Here is a 17,788-nt window from a genome sequence, read left to right as displayed (position 1 = left end):
CTATCAGTAAACAGATGGCTTCTAACAATGAGCTACAATTTACGCTGAATTGTAGCAGTTTGACTGGGAGCCGGGGTGTTAGTCACAGTTAAGTGCTGAAAAAGATTATATCTTTAGTTCTTGACCAGTCAACCCGACAAAGGAGCCAATAACAATATCAATAGTTGTTAGTGTTATTGGCCCCTTTGTTGTTAACTAATAACCAGATCACTTAGCAACAAAAAAACACAAAGCACACAAAATTCAAAGTTCAGCACAGTGTGTTGTACAAGAAGAGCTCAATATGAAAACATACAGTTCAACCCCCAGTGAATGAGTCGTTATCTCATTTCAACCCCACAGTGAAGCAGGAGTCTATATCTCAACAGGAAACTCCTCTTTAGGATCCCATCATGCAAGTAACAAAAAAAAAAAAAAAAGAAGAATGACCAACCATTTGTGTCTAAACACAAAATTTGGCTGACAAAAGAAAGACTAAGTGTCCCCTGATGTGATTAATAAAACATCTTATTCAATCTCTGTAACATGGGACTTAACTCCCGTAATCCACACAGCATTCTCCAGTCAGCTCCAGGGGACGATCGCTCTGGGAGCTGGGCTGTTTGATGGTGGATTTACCGAGTGGAAGATAAAGTTGGGAGTAATCCAGCTCTGTAGAACAGGTGAACTATGAACAACAGACTCTCTGGCTCAATGCCAGGGGTTGGCAAGCTAAGCGGCTGTCACTCTGTGGACAGACTGAACCTCCTCTGCTGGTGAACCATATTAGTCTCAAACCCCAGCATAGTTATTCCTCGAGCTGCCATGGGAGAACTGGGCGCGGTGTGTGTGTGTGTGTGTGTGTGTGCGTGTGTGTGTGTGAGAGAGTGTGAGTATGTGTTTGTGATGCAGGGGGTTACACACCTCGAGGCCCTGACTGCAACAGTAAGCAGTGTGCATCTGTGCTGGAATGTGGAATGGTGTTCTTGAATTGAGAACTACTATATAAAGAGGCAGTTACAGAATGTAAATACACTGAATGGCTGTTGCAGAAATCAACAGGGGGGTTACGTCTAAAGGATTAAAACTTTAACCTATTCAACAAAACAAAGGAGAAAAAAAAGATATTTAGTATACTGTTCTCATCTAAGGAAGCAAGCTAAACTCATTCCTTCGATAAGCTCCTCCGATGAACAGGCCACTTCTATTTTTAAATGAAAAAAGGAAACAAAACAAATGTAGATATACAGTATAATAAACAGCTAAGTATTACAAACTGTGAAGGTAACACAGGTAACTCTAGCTAGCAAGCAATAGGTAAGTACACAAAACCAATTAAACAAATATAATTTTAAAAAAATAGGTAATTTATGTTTAATATAACTATATATTTATTCCTCAGGTTCCTAAACAAAAGTGTACTTACTGCCAATGTCACAGGAAGAGAACAGAAGATGGATGAGGACTGCCATCCTGCTGTTTAAACAGTCCAACAGAAAGTTACCAAAATAAAAGCCTATATTTCAAAAATAAAATCCCCTTTAACTTAACTCCTCATCTGTTACATTACATGTAGTGTTGTATAGTTTGTGTCTTGCCTAGTTCAAAGATTGGTCTGATTTTTCAAATAGTCCAAACCATCTAGTTTTATCTGAACAGACATCTGACAGATCACTGTGACTTTCATGTAACCCTTTTCTGACTTGTCTGGCAGACAAACGGACTGAAAATGTTACTTAGCAAAATCAAGATCAGTTACCTTGAATCGTGTTTAATGATCAAATGGAAATAGCATTTACAAAGATATTTTATCTTTGATAATAAAAGGTAAAACTCAGTTATTTTTTAATTAGGCATGTTTACTTTTGTATTATTGTTGATTAAAAAACACAAAAATTATTTAAAAAAGAGGCTGAAAATTGGAAGACTGTAAAACAACCTTGTAGAGGGCAAACTGACTTAACATTTTGTTGACACATTTGTGATCCTATAGTAGTGTGATCTTAGAGGATGGCAGTGCCTACAGCTACAGGCCATGACGGAACCGTCGGATAAGTATGAAAATTACTTCCTATGGCAAGACTGTCAGTGTCAACTCTACTGAGCAATTACTAGAGATTCTGTAGAACCACTTCAGTATCAACACTAGAATTACCGCCTCATGGTTGTTTGCCTCCTCCAACCAGCCAAGTTGTAGGAAATATGGTCACAATCTCTCCGTCCTGAGCATTGAATAATGGCCAAAAGTGTCTGCAGAACATTATGATGTCACAGTGAAGTTGACCTTTGACCTTTTGGATATAAAATGTCATCACTTCATTTTTATCATTTCAGACATTTGTGTTAAACTGTGTCATAATTAGTGTATGAATTTGTGAGTTGTGGCCAAAAACATGTTTAGTGTGATCAACAAAACCTTTGACCTTTCATCACCTAATTCTAATCCGTTCATCCTTGTGTCCACGTGAATATTTGTGCCAGATGTAAGGAGATTCCCACTGAGTGTTCCTGATATATCGCATTCACACGGATATGAGGTCGCGGCAGGCAGATAACAACACAGAGAGAGAACAGAAAGGTGTAGTTTGATTGGATGATAATTCCCACCGGCTGCTCTTTGTGTGGCCGTCATACATGTAAACATTATGTTGCATTTCAATTCACTGAATTGCATTACGTTAAATGAAACCACTGCACACAGATAATGTTCCCCACACACGTCTTGCACACATGAGGGTGCTTTGTAATGTGTAGCAATCCAAGATCAATAAATCATAAGCACATTCATTTTTAGACATTAGTGTAATTACCATAAACAAGTGAGAGCGTTATGGAGAAGATTGCCAGACTGCAGACAGACACTCTGCAGCAGTTTTCATTAAGTGGCTCAGAGGTACGGCAAAGTGTTCCTGTGGCACAAACTGAAATAAAACTTTCAGAGTTCTGTTTTTCGAGTGAAAATCTAATGTTGACGACAGCAGAATGTCAATGTCCAGACTGAAATATTTCAACAACTCTATCTGTTGAATTGTTATGAAAGTTTGTACAGACATTCATGATCCCAAGAGAATGACTTTTACTGACTTTGGTGATCCCCTGACTTTACCTCTTGCGCCATCATCAGGTGATGTTTTTGTGCCATCAGCTGGTGAAGTGCTTCGCTTTTACACTGAAATATCTCATTATGTACTTGATGGAAAATCAATCAATCAAAATTTGCTACAGACATTCACAGTTCCCATGGTATATAATATATCTAGCATGATAACAGTGTCATTGTGTGAATGTTGTGTGTGAACATTTAGCTCAAGGCACCACTGAGTCTAACAACAGCCTCACACTCTGTAGACTCTTAGTTAATTCCTTAATAACCTTTCAGTATACTGTAATTCAAATGGTCTGAGAGCAAACTAGAGGTCTGCACCTCCTCTAGGCTCTGTTATAAGGATGTGACGGGAGACTTTGGCCAATCACAGGTCAAACTAAACTGGACTGGTCCCTGAACACGGATGCCATCTACCTGAAGGGGCAGAGCTGGCTCTTTTTCCTCAGGGAGCTCAGGTACTTTGATAAAACATGTGCAGCATTTCACTGCAGACATCAGTCAGTGGTGGCCAGTGTACTCTCTTATGCTGCAGTCTGCTGGGGCGGCAGCATGTCCCACATCAACACAAGGAGACTGGACAAGCTGGTCAAAAAGGCTGGGTCTGTGCTTGACAGGAGTCTGGACTCACTCAGGACTGTTGTGGAGAGACGCATGCAATGTAGGATGGAGGCCATCTTGGACAATACCAACCATCCTCTCCACAACATTCTGGCAGGACAGAGAAGCAGCTACAGCTGCAGCAAATGTCTCATCTCACTGCGCTGCAGAACCTGAGAGGTTCAGGAGATCCTTTGTTCCCACTGCCATCAGGTTGTACAACACCTCAACCAAAGGAAGTGGTCTCATCTCACTGCACTGCAGAACAGAGAGGTTCAGGAGATCCTTTGTTCCCACTGCCATCAGGTTGTACAACACCTCAACCAAAGGAAGTGGTCTCATCTAATTATTATTGTTTATTTATTATTATAAATGAGCTACTGGATACATGAATTTGCCCTAGGAGATAAATAAACTATCTATCTATCTATCTATCTATCTATCCATCTATCTATCTTTCTTTTCAGAGAGTGAGACAAATTCAGATGCATGTGCATGCCCATTCAAATGGACGTGTCAATATTGGAGAGACAGAACTTGTTGTTCTCCTGGACAGGTCACAGGCTGCTAACTTCAGCTTCCTGTAATATCTAAATGTGTTGTAGTGGTTGGTATGTGGAGGCAAATTCACCATGAAAGCAGGCGATGAGTGGCTGTGTTGAATGTTGCTGATAATTCAGCCTTCCGCTAACTGTAGCTCGAGGCTGACGGCTGTGTTGCTTGTGTTGCGTGTGTGTGAAGTGCGTGTATATGCCCGTTAGGGGAGAGCTGCAGGAGGGTGCCTGTATTTTCTAGATTTCTGCCTTCCACAGCTTCATTCATGGTTTCCAGGTGTAATAATTCACTCCAGGTTTCACCGCATCAGGAGAGGCAAAAAACCCAGATCTTGCTCTGCAGGGGTCTACAGAAGGTTTTTATGGAACAGAGTCAGATATCGCTACAGCTGAGTGGCTGCCTGCAGGGTTGTTCCAGCCTGTGATTGGCTGACCCACACTCCATTCAGCATGTAGTTGACCTGTTTATTTTTCACAGCTGATTTCCCTACCTTGCACTGCTGGATCTCAGTCTGTCTGTTCTTAAATAACAGATTATTAAAAAATAAAAATAAGGAAGTGAGTAAGAACTGAGTAAGAGATCCCAATAAATTGTATTCAGACATCACTATAAAGAGTTTCCTGTCACAGATGCTTTTGACATTTTTATAAATTTGTTAAGAAGAGAAAATTAATTTTTAGTGTATCTATATTTATGGATTGGGGCTTCAGTGGATCAGACAAGGATTTCCATCAGTTCTGGATCGTGTCACAAACATAAAACAGCTGCTCTGATGTTTCTACATTTACGTGGGGTCTGCCGAGGTGAAACTACAATGGTGCGTCGCTTCAAATGTTTCTACAGCAAGGAATTGTGGGACGGCATATCTCCTTTCCTTTCATAAAAGAAGGTCCAGTGTTTCCTATGCTGAAGGAGATAAGATAGGAAGCATTGAAGCTCCTCTCCTTATCATTTAGAGAAGTGGAGCAGCTTTGATCATGGCTGCTGCTCAGATACTTCAGGGACATTTCACTCAGTTACGAACCTTCCAAAGCAAAAAAGACTTTTCGCAGCCCTTGTGTTCTCCCACGTGCTCCTTGCTAACCTGGTCTTCTCCTGTGCCTCACTCCCTTGAGCCAGACCAGTATTCCAGCCCACGCTGTCTCATCTGCCAGACTACAACCTCAGACCTCTGTCTTCAGCCAGATGCCATCTCACCTCCTCCCCTAACATCAAGCATGCCTCCACCCTTGACCTTCGCCCACCTTAAACCCCATTCAACTAGTTTCCCCTAATAAATACCTTACCAACACTCCTGCTGAATCTACTATCTGCATGTGGATCCAAATATAACCTGAACCCACATAATTTATCCTTTTCTTTGAAGGTTAGTGAGATGACCCTCATTCGTGACTAGAACTTGTGTCTACTACCAGACCCCTACAGCTAACCCAGAATGCTGCTGTCTGCCTGGTGTTTTACTTTCCCTCACTACAGTTACTCCCTGTTGCAGCTTGCATCCACTTCTAAACTCTGGTGCTGGTCTACAAGGGAGGAATGTTCACAAATAGACATGGTCAAACCTGAAGGCAAGTGTATGCTCCCAAGTAGTTTGTATGACTCGCTCCCAAAGAAGTGTGTATACTGTCCTACGCTTGAAGGTGGGATAACAAGCTTGCTGTCATGTACCCTTTTTTTGTTTTTACACCAAAATTATTGGCTATAGCTAGGTTTTTTTGAACACAGGTAAACCCACAAAAATAGAGAGCACACACACAGATGCAGGGGAGAAAGAGTCATCCCTGGGTTGGTGCTCCTTTAAGTGTTGGAGCCTCGCTGTGAGACGCTTCCATCTGTAATTGTGTGTTTTTAAAACTTGTTTCAGGGCTGCAGCTCACTCTTTCATTCTCAAGCGCAGTGTACCTGTGGTGTTTCTGGTTTAACCTGTGCTGGGCATGTGACTGGTCTGTTTACAGTGTCTGTATTAGAATGAGGGAGAAGTTCAAATCTATACAGCTGTCCAACTGATGCATGAAGAGGGTGTGATTGTCAGATGGTTTTGGAAAGGTACATATACCGCAGCACTGACCTCTTTACACTCCAGTGTGACCGCTGTGCTCCTCTCTCCCACTGTGGTGGAATGAGCTCCCCACTGATAATAAAACAAGGTGGACTAGATACAAAGAATAAGTCACTAACCCTAAATAATACACACACACAGCACCTATTAATCTGACAAACACATTAGCGCACACACACACACACACACACACACACACACACACACACACACACACACACACACACAACCTGCAGCACAGGTGCAACTGTGATATCTATCCTCTTTATGCAGTACAGCAGCACCTCTTATTTCCATTCATCATTGGAACAAATGTAGCAGTTATTAAACATCACTGGATCTGAAAAGTGTGACATGAATAATCGGTATCTGTGAGTGTGTGTGCGTGCGTTTTAGCACCTGTATTTGAATGTGCGCATGCAGACGTCTGTGCACATTGTATTTCATGAATCTGTTTATGTGACAGTGTGATTTGTCATTGGAATAAATACAGGGCTATTTGCATATTAAGTGATTTGTCAGAGAAGTCTGGCGGGGTGATAAAGTAAGTATTAGAATCCTGTTGGCTCTCATATTCGTCAGGATTTGTCATTGTTTCCTCTTCTCCTCCACCTCAGTGTCATTTTTCCTTTCCTCCGCAGCTTGTTCGTCCTTAGAGCCACAGTTCTGTCGTTCTGTCTGTCTGTCATTCTTCTCTCCTCTGCTTTCTCTATCACAAAACGTTATTTCTTCTCTCTGTCTCGGCTGTATCCCTTTCTTTTTACCATTTGTTCATTGGCAGCTCTTCCTGTCCTTTATTACACAATAAATCATCACTGTATCGCCTCTGTTAAGCTATAATCATGCATTATATGGCTTACTGCAGTATGCCATGGCACATTTTTGACGTCGGAAAAATCCCACTGTGCAGCACCATCCAGTGGAGGACAGCCATTAGGACCACGCGTCATTTCCGAACGGCCTGAGGGTTGTTTGGCCTGCGCTGTGAATGACGGCTCCTCATTCATCTAATGTTATCTTTACAGATGAAACGACATGATGTTATCTCTGCTCTCGTGTTCAGACTTTCTCTCCATTCTGATTGGTTGCAGCTCGAATGGCCTCAGCGTGTCAACATTTGAGGCACGGCTCCATAACAATGGCTCACGTGTTAGGAAACAGCTGCCTATGATTTACACATCCACCAGACACACAGCGAGGTTTGGTCTCCTCCAACTCTTGAAAAAAATATCTGACTCATTAGCTGCTAAATAATCACCTGCTTGTCACTAACTTTGCCCGTCTGCCAGCTGCTGCTTGTAGTGCACGATGGGGTTTATTGTTGAAAGCAGCTGTTTTCTGCTTCTGGAGAGCAGGCTGAGAAATCTAGTGAGACTGAACCAGAACTAAACTTGCAGGCCATAAAACCAAATCAGTGAGCTGAGAGTAGATGACTGTGTGGAGCTACGGGTGGTGCAGTGTCAGGGGACTGACGTCTGTGGTGAGCTGGACTTTTGTTGGAATTAGCATCATGTCTTTGTGAGTTACCTTGCCTCTGAAACAGAACCTGCACTCCACAGTTTTAGTTTGTCTTCCTCTCACCTGTCAGTTAAGGTCTGGCATTGTTTTCAGACTCAGTCTCTGTCTGAAGCTCTGTTTTAATGCGTCTCCACATGCGTCTCCACACGCGTCTCCACATGCGTCTCGAGTGACCGATTGTGATTGGATATCACTTCCTCACTCTATATGCAAATAAACATGTATGTGTTGTTCTCAGCCAATCCGATGGGTCTGTCCACAATATGTTTGTGTGTGTGTGTGTGTGTGTGTGTGTGTGAGAGAGAGAGCGGGACAAGGAAGGGTCACAGCTCTACAATGAAATAAGTTTTTATCCATTTGGAACAGTAAAATAGTTTCCGTTCATTATGAAACTGTTTAATCGGGCTGTGTCAGAGGACTTCAGTAACTCTAACTCCTTCTTCAATTTGGTCCAGGATACATTTGTGTTCACACTGCTAAAAGAATTATTGGTCCAGACCACCTCTGAATGTGTTCTGAGTGATCGGATCTCACATGCGTCTCAATGCATCTTAGGAGCACTGACACCTGAACTTAAAGCTGTCCACTTGCGATGAGATCACCTGAGACGGATGTTAACACCAGGTCTGAACAGGGCCTGTGCTGCAGTTTAGTTTGATTAGCTCTGGTGGCTAGCGCTCCTTGTGCTAACCACACACTGAAAGACACCGTGTTTTTGAAGTTCCTTCGACATCCCTCATCTTTCGCAGGTATGTTAATTTCTTTGTTTGACTCTGGTCATACACAGCTACAGTAGTCTATGCTGGATGTTTCAGTAGTGCTTATGCCTGCTGGTGTGAATTTGGGATTAGAATTTGCTGATGTTGGGGCCAGTTACTCCCTCCCAGGACCGAATTTGCTCAGAAGCATAAATTTCCCATCGTGTCACACAAGAGTACCCAACTGTGCTCTCCTATCTGTATCATAAGGGCAGTCAGGCAGGTGCCCGAGCAGCTCCCTCGGTCCATCACAGTCATCAGTCACACTGCACGGCGTGTCCGTTCAGTCCAAACCTCAGCTGAGAGCGTTTCCTCTGTGACTTACTACAGAGACAGTTTGGAGAGGGGACACAGACAGCAGCAGAGACGATCAAATGTCTTAGAGAGAAACTGGATTCCAGTTGCTGTGGTCCAGCCAAACAAATGTCCAGTGGCGCTGGGCAGATTTTCACTCACATGTTAGACTGGTGACACCTCAGGAGACTCTAAATTTGGCTGTAGGACACATGTGTCCTTATTTCTCTCATCCTCAACCAATCAAACTCTTTTTTTACAAACACTGCTGACAATCTACACTTTGAAAGCATTGTGTAGATATTGTCCTACACACACGCTCACTCTCTCTCTCTCTCTCACACACACATGCACACACATATTGTAGACCCTATGGAGGCAGATAAAAGCAGGCGTCCGGGCTTTGCATCAAAGCTGTTCTCTGTTGGGATGTGTGTGAACAGCTAGCCTGAGGTGTGGATCTTTTCTCAGTGGGAATTTACACTGTCATTGTGCGTCCTCGTGTGTGTGTGTTTGTGTGTGTGTGTGTGTGTGATGTCAGCTATGGCTAGTTAGGGAAAACAAAGCAAAACATTATTTATATAGCAAATTTCACTCCATGCAGAAGCATGATGTGCTTCAATGAGTGCTACCAGGGAAACTGCACCCCACAAAAACAATGTAAATAGTATACGACCTACATAAACACAGTTAAAACAAACACACAAATAAATGTGAGTCAAAAAGGATAAAATAAGTAAAAGAAAAGGTTATGGGAGCACGTTAAGTTTAGTTTGAAAAGACGATAGTGTTGGAGCTCACTGAACAGCCACAGCTAACATGTTCCAGCTAAAAGAAGCTTGGCTAATTTTCGAGGAGCCTGCAAACAACCGGACGACCTGTTCCAGAGGATCTGAGGGGTCTGCCTGGTTCACAGCTTTCAGGTATTGCAGAGTAAGACCACGTAGGGCTTCAAAAATGAGCATTAAAATATTAAAATCAATTCTGAAGTTTACAGCCAATGTAACTACCTGAGCTCAGGTGTAATATGGTCATATTTCTTTTTCTATTTAAACCTCTGCATTCTCTAGTAGCGGTCAGTTTTAGTATTCCTGTGAGCAGAGCCTCGCAGTAGTCTAGACAACTGAAAATAAAAGCATGGACAGGGTTTTTTTCAGCATCCTCCTGGGATAAAAAATCTCCCATGATAAAATACAGTTTTAATTATGCTTCTTTCTGGACACGGAGGTCAGAGACAGATGAGCCAATTTAAAAGAGATTTTCTTCTGTCTTTGCCCCAATAATCAGCATTTCTGTCTTGTCATTGTTTTCAAAAAATGTCTCGCTCAATATCTTTGATAAAGTGTCAATAGGGCTCAGGCTATTAGGGGAAAGGGAAATATACAGCTGCATGTCATCAACATAATTATGGTAATACATGTCTTTGGATTTGGAGGCAAGATACACACACTGAACAATAAAGGGCCAGAGAATTGACCCCTGGGGAACACCACATGAGATAAATTCCCAAGAGTAAAACTGGAGTCACGGCCTTTTGAGATATGATATCAAGTCGCCCTCGAAGCTTGGTTTTATACCTTCTGCGTTCAGCCCTGCTTTTCCTCATCATCAGTTCATCCAAGAGCTGAGGACTTCTACTTTTATCAGACAACACAGACGCAATATAAACTAAAACGGGTTTAGTACACTGATGAAAGCCCACTGTGTCATCACAGGACGACATATGGGACATCACAACAGGTGCTGGCAGCAAAAATATCAGCTGAGTTAGCAGGGAGGTATTGTTTATGGAGTTTTACCAAAGATCGCCTATAGGATCAAGAGTGATTTCAAAGCAAATGCAGTAATATCTGATAGAACAACATCAAATGATGAGACTAAAAGGATATTAACTCCTTTGGACATAATTAAATAAAAGGTAAGGTCCAGTTTATGAGGGTACCAGTGCCACATATCCTCCCCAAAACATCATAGACACTGTAAACAGAGGACAGTGTCTGTGTTCTGCCAGGTGCCTCTATGGTGTGGATGAAGGTTAGCTCGCCTGTAAAGGTCCTTTCTGGTCCTCTCAATTCTAGTGGCAATACAAAGTCTAAACACTGAAGAGACTACGACACTTCTCATTTTACATTTACATATTTAGGTTTTAACACAGCCTTAGTTTAATGTGTTGGATGCTAATTAGCACCAAATACAATGTAAAAGCCAGCAAATCACCAGACTCATTAGGATTCATTGTCTGGGAACCATGAAAGTCTGTACTACATTTCATTTTAATCCATCTTATAGGGCTTTCAGACAGAATGTGACAATGGCACCACTGCACTCTGAAACCCATTATTTCCAATGTCTTACACTGTGCCACAATGGTTTGTCGCCACTGTGACACACCATGCAACACCCACACGGTAAATAGAAATGATGCATCCAGCCAGGCACGGAAAGTAAAAGGAAAGTAGACCTGAAACTGGTCACTGCGGAAACGGAGCTCCTTCACAAGCTGCTCTCTGTTCCTGAGCGTCTAATGCACCCACAGCCTCTTCCTTGCTGCGCCCCTTCTTCTTCTTTTTAGCAGGGCTTGCGCTAACGCTTGCTTCTTGGCACGGGAAAGATAAATCTTTGTTGCTGGTAACGATATCCTTTTAATACAGCAGGAGCTTCCTGCTTCATAGTGATGTTTGCTTTGTCCTCTGGTACTCCCCTGAACAGTGCGCTGACCCCAGCTGTCTGAAAGCCCCATTAAAGTTTGTAGAGGCATCTGTGTCTGGACCATGCTGGTAGTGTGGCTAAAACTGTGATACATATAATATATATTGACAGGGCTTATGTTTTTTATTAGTATTTTTTCATCTTTTGTCATTTGGATAAACTTCCCCTTAAATTAGCGTATGAATCTGTGCATTATGGCCAAAAACATGTTTTGTGAGGTCACAGTGACTTTGACCTTTGACCTTTTCTTCTAATCAGTTCATACTTGAGTCCAAGTGAATGTTAGTGCCAGATGTAGCAAAATTCCCCCTGGTTGTTGCTGATATACTGCATTAAGAATGTGAGGTCACAGTGACTTTGACCTTGACCTTGAGGTCAAATGAATGTTTTCTGCCAAATTTGAGGTTCTGTCAGGGCAATTACTGAGAAATCACATTCACGAAAATGAGACGTATGGATGTAGATGTATGCGGGTGATATCATTACAGTAGAAATCAACTCTAAAAATGTTATCTAATGAAGAATCATTTCTTGATACTATTCAGTCATCTTACTTTTTCAGCCTGGGTTTCAACATTTTGTTCCTAGAAAAATACAGCCTAATGTGTCAAGTGCAACCTGATAAGACAGTACACTGACAGATTAATGCAAGTCAAGCATATCTACATAAATAAATGTGAAAATCCATCCTGAAACAAGCTGCCATTCTCTGGTTATTCTTGGCATTTGGTGGCATTTTTCCCTCATTAACAAACCATAAAAGTCATTAAAACATGAACAGTATGCTTCAGCAGCCAGTCTGCAATATTTAAAGAGCTGACAGCATTACAATGTCATTTCAAGCACAACAAGAATGTTAATGCCAATGGTGCTCTTATTAAAAGACATGGATAAACAGACAGTCAGACACACACACACACACACACACACACACACACTTGTCTGGGCATGTGGAGTTTTCATGCATATTCTCTTATTATACCAGGGTTTCTTTTTTTTAGGAAAAATAAAAATTTAATATAAAAAAAGTGTATTTTGACTCTGCATCCTAATTTCATAGATATTTACCAGCTGTAATGAAATGGCTGGAACACTCTGTGAGGCTACAAACAAGAGTGATCATTACAGAAACAACACCAACAGAAATTACCTGGAAAAAAGAGTCGGTTACCTCTCTCTCACACACACTCTCTCCACACACACACACACACACACACACACACACACACACACACACACACACACACACAGTGTTTAATGGGCAGACAGTCTGTTGTGCAGTGCAAAAAGCCATAAGACTTGAAAATCAAAGGTGGACATAAAAACTTGACAGCGGTGACAATTTACTGACAGAGATGGGTTCAAAAACAGCACTGACAGCTGGTGCCAAAAAACTGAAAGAAAAACGTCAAAGAGAAAGTGAAGTGTCAGATTAGGACTGACATAGATCAAGAGCACACAGGCTGTAATTTTGCCCAACATGTCTATCATTTAGTCTGATGAAATACGAACACTTCGGTATCCGGATGTAAAGAGAAATAGTGTCAGCAGCTTCATAAAATCCCAGATGAATGACCAAGACAACGTTGCATTTTCCCTTTTGAGACAGGTGACAGTCTTTGCGAGACAGTCTGTCCTTAGAGGATGCTTAACATCCACAGTGTTGATGTTTTGCAGTCATGCGGGTCTGTATTGCTGAGATAAAGTGGCATAGTCTCATAATCATACTGTCAATCATCTTAAATTTAAAAAAAAAATTAAATCATATAATACTGGCAGTTTCTCTCCTGTCTACAGTTGTAGCACACACTATCACAAGATATGATGTGCAGGGGTGGACGTGACTATTAGGCAAGTAACACCATGCAAAAACTTACAAAGTCCCCTCAAAGCATTTCTTTTATCACTGACAAAGTGCCTACCACAACTATTCAGTTTCTAGACAAGCTACTGCTCCTGCTGCACAGCACTCCCTTCAGCGCAATCCAGCTGAAAACTCAGAGAAACCTCTTTACGTTATTTTTGGGCAGTTTTTTGCCTTTTAATTGGACAGGGATAGTGAGAGAGTGACAGGAAAGTTGGGGAGAGAGAGGGATGACATGAAGCAAAGGGCCATGGGTCGCACTCGAAACCACGGCCGATGCGGTGAGGACTGAGCCTTAGTGATATGCGCGCGGGCCACCGGGGCGCCCCACACTGAGTATTTCTACAGAAAAAGAAGATAGAAGGAAACCTTAATTGTAGAACTCCTGAATGTAACTATCCTCTCTGCTGATCTATACAATATAACCACAACACTGACAGTGTCTGATAAAAGTGAAAAAAAAAATATTTATTAAAAAACAATATAAAACTATAAAGTGACAAAGAATTAAAAAGAAATATTCCAGTAATGTACAAGTACTTTACTTGAGTGGTTGGTCCAGTGAGCAGTTCATGTCAGGGAAACCGAGGCAGTCCAAGGACTGCGTTAGCAATCACCAACCTACCTGTAGTGAAAAGTAATCAGGTTTCAAGTTCAAGTATTATGCTTAAAGGGGCTTGTTGCATCTGTCCCCAGTCTCCCCTCGTCTACACGAGGGTGACTGAAAAGGGAGGCTAGTTATGCTTTGGTATTTTATGTACAGAAGAAGAGAGCCTTATCAAAGATTAATCCAAAATGTTTGGCTGAGGGTTTAGTGTGGTTTGTTAATTGACCTAAGATTTCTATGATTTGGATTCTTCTTGCAGGCGGACCAAGTACGATGACCTCAGATTTTGTCTGATTTAATTGCAAGAAGTTGTCTGACATCCAGGATTTTATTTCAGCGAGACAGTTGTGGAGGGTTGCTATGTTGGACTTGGTCCAACTGGTAGGTAGTTGTGTGTCGTCAGCGTAGCAGTGAAAACTAACACTGACTTTATGGATGATGTCGTTAAGCAAGAGCATATAAATGGAAGATAAAATCAGACCCAGAATTGAGCCTTGGGGGACACAGTAGGGTGAGTTAGTGGAGGATGAGACTGAGCCAGCGATCAACACAGAGAAACATATATTAGATAGATAGGACCTGAACCAGTTTAAAGCCACACCACGGATTGCTACCTACTTCTCCAGTCCGTTGATGAATATGTCACGATCTACTGTGTCGGAAGCGGAACAATCACCTGCATCTTCAGCCAATAAAAGGTCATTGCAAACTTTAAGAAGAGCCGTCTCGGTACTGTGGAATGATCGGAAGCCTGACTGATAGACATCTGCACAATCCTAAGAAAATATAAAGCTTCAAAGATGCGAGCAAGAGCCACTACTCGCAGGGTGTTTTTTTTTTGTTTTGTTTTTCACACCGTTCTGAATCCCAGAGGATCAGCAGTTTCAGAAACATTCACACCAACCTGTCTGGCACCAACAGTCATGCCACAGTCAAAGTCACTGAGATCACACTTCCTTTCCATTGTTCTCTCCAAGTGTATCACTTGATGAGTTTATATAGCAAGTGAGACTTTCATGTGTCATGTCACAGACCTGTTATTACCGTTTAGCCTTTTATTAATCATCAACCACAATCTTTCCCCAACCTTAAAGGAGTTATTTGTAAGTTTGGCTATTGCTACATAGTAGCATTAACAGCTGTGTACTTACCGGTCTAGAAGAAACATTGAGAGTTCAGCGTCAAACTTCATTCCTTTATTCAACAAGAGCTGTCTCCAGAGGTGGAAAACAACACCAATGTTACCTCTTGTTTTGCTTCTATTTCTCTCATTGCTTTACTTCTACAGACCTTAGCATGCTATCCAGCTAGCTGCATTCTGGTCACCCCATCTCGATACCGAGCCACTGTAGCATCCAGTCTGCACTGAAGAAGTAGCTGTCACGCGGTGAGGTCAAGTTGGGGTTTTTGTCCTGTCTCCATGTCTTGTTATTTCCTGTTTTATTTTGAAAAGTAACTTCTCTCTCGTTTCAGGTCACTTGCCCTTCCTCATGTGTCACCTGTCTGAGTGTCTTCCCTGATTCCTGATTGTGTCCACCTGTTTCCCATTTGCCCTCATGTGTCTTATAGTCTGCGTCTCCCTTTGTCTTGTGCCAGAGTGTTTTGTTCCGTTCGTGCACCCCAGCCAGCCGTCACAGTTCTTGTCTTGTCTCTGCCTTGTATGCATTTGTTACCTCCTTGCGGGTGATTTTTTGTTTGTAAATTTTTGCCATAGTTTAGGTTCATAGCCCCTTTTGTTTTTCCTCTTTAAGAGTGAATTTTTGTTGGTATATCTTCCCTTAGCTTAGTTATTTATAATTCTAGATCCTCCGCTTAGGAGCGTGAGTAGATTATTTTGGTTTATTTTTTATGTAGTCAAGTTTTTCCTCCGCACGGAGCGTTTTTTGTTAATCGGTTTGTTTCTTTTGATTGTAGCCTTTTTCCTCCTCCTGGTGTGTTTTTCGTTCCTCAGGATTCAGAGTTAGTGTCTAGTTTTTTTCATAGCCATTTTTGTTTATCACTCTGTCAGAGGTTTTCGGTGAATTCATTAAAAGCCTATTGTTTTCTAAAAATCTCTGCATCTGAGTCCTACTTCGAGTCCCTGCCTGACAGTAGCACGACTCACTAGACTCTTAAACTGAAAACGCAACAATGGTTGGAGCTCTTGGCAAACCTGCTAGCCCGCTGTTTATGCTAACACTGGCTATGTAGCAATAGCAAAACTTACAAACGTGCAAACTTCATTACATAAAATACCAAAGCATAACTAGCCCGGGGGCAGTTGCAACAAGGGACGGATGCAACAAGTCTTATTTCTCCAATCAGAAATATGCTCAGTCAGACCCTCCCCCCACTAGGAAGACAGAAGAATCTGCTACAACAGTTATTGAAAATATTTTGTTTTGGAAATGTCTTGAATTTTGTATGAATTGATGGAAAACATACTTAGTTTGAATCATGGTTTTGTTGACTTCTAAGCAACATGGTTACCATGTGTCTAGGTCAGTGTGTCTAGCTAGCACAAGATGTTCTGTCATGGCTGATATAGCAAGATCAAAACAGACCACAGCAGTATTTTTCAACATTTTTAGTTCAAAATAGCAAATATATGCAGCTAATTTTGTCTCATAGCACAACAGATGCAACAATAACTGCTCATGTCCACCTTGCATGAAATAAACATTTGCAAAATGTTCAAATTACAACAACAATATTTCCAGAACCTTAACCAAACAATAGCTGCCATGCGCAGGCATTTTAAAAACATTGGCATTATTGTGATATTGAACTGCTACTTTTCCTACTTTTTCTATTGTCATACTAAGAAGAAAAAGGTGACATACAGTAGAGAGTAAACTGTCTGTTCATGTTGTTTTCTTAGAGGTTCAGAAGGAGAAAACTGATGTTTCATCATTTTCCTTTTAACTTAAAAGCCAGAATTCAGCTGCTCGACACATTGTGGACAACAAAGTACAATGCAAACCTTTCAGTGTGACACCATGACATTTCCCAAACATAAGCGAAGCACATGATGGAGTTTCTCTTGCATCATCACAGTAATCATTCATCCATATAATCCTCTTTGCACCGACAGCTCTCAGCAACCAAAGCTGTGTCATTTTTTTTTCTCTGCTCCCAATGCAGAAATTGGCATTGCTTTCTTTTGCTGATCGGTGCATCTTTTGTGCTATTTAATAGTCTCTGCATGATCTGCAAAATAACCCCTGCTGCCCTCCCAGGACTCCCACTTCAGGAAGCCTATCTTCTGAAAGACCCATTCCCAACATACAACTGTGAGTTTTATCAAATTATAAAATATACCCATAGGCTGGAGGTTTTCACAAAAGCCCTCCAAGGTAAAGTGGCGATTCAGTGAAATTTATGTTACGGCAAATTTAAAATGTGCTTTAGCATCTGAACCTGCTTCACTAGATTACATTGAAGCTGCAAACAGCTACGGATATTAGGTGTCCAGCTGGGACCAAAGCAAAAAAAAAAAAACCCTGCAATCCTTGAAGTCTTTCTTCCGTCAGAAAAGCTATCTACTTACACAAAAACTCTCACACTGACTTATAACACATTTCCCTGAAACTCTGAATTTGTTCCATTCAGTTGTATGATTGAAAGCCCATCCACTTTAAAATTCAACGTGGAACTTTTTCAAAGTAAGCAGCAAGAGGTTTGACCCCATTTAAGCGAAGATCGACTAAGTTGTTCATGCTGCTTTCCAGGCAGAAGTTACGAGACCTGAGCTCTTCTAATG

This window comes from Seriola dumerili, unplaced genomic scaffold (genome assembly GCF_002260705.1).
Source record: "Seriola dumerili isolate Sdu_G_001 unplaced genomic scaffold, Sdu_1.0 BDQW01000645.1, whole genome shotgun sequence".
Taxonomy (NCBI): Eukaryota; Metazoa; Chordata; class Actinopteri; order Carangiformes; family Carangidae; genus Seriola; species Seriola dumerili.
This window is presented reverse-complemented; position numbering follows the sequence as displayed.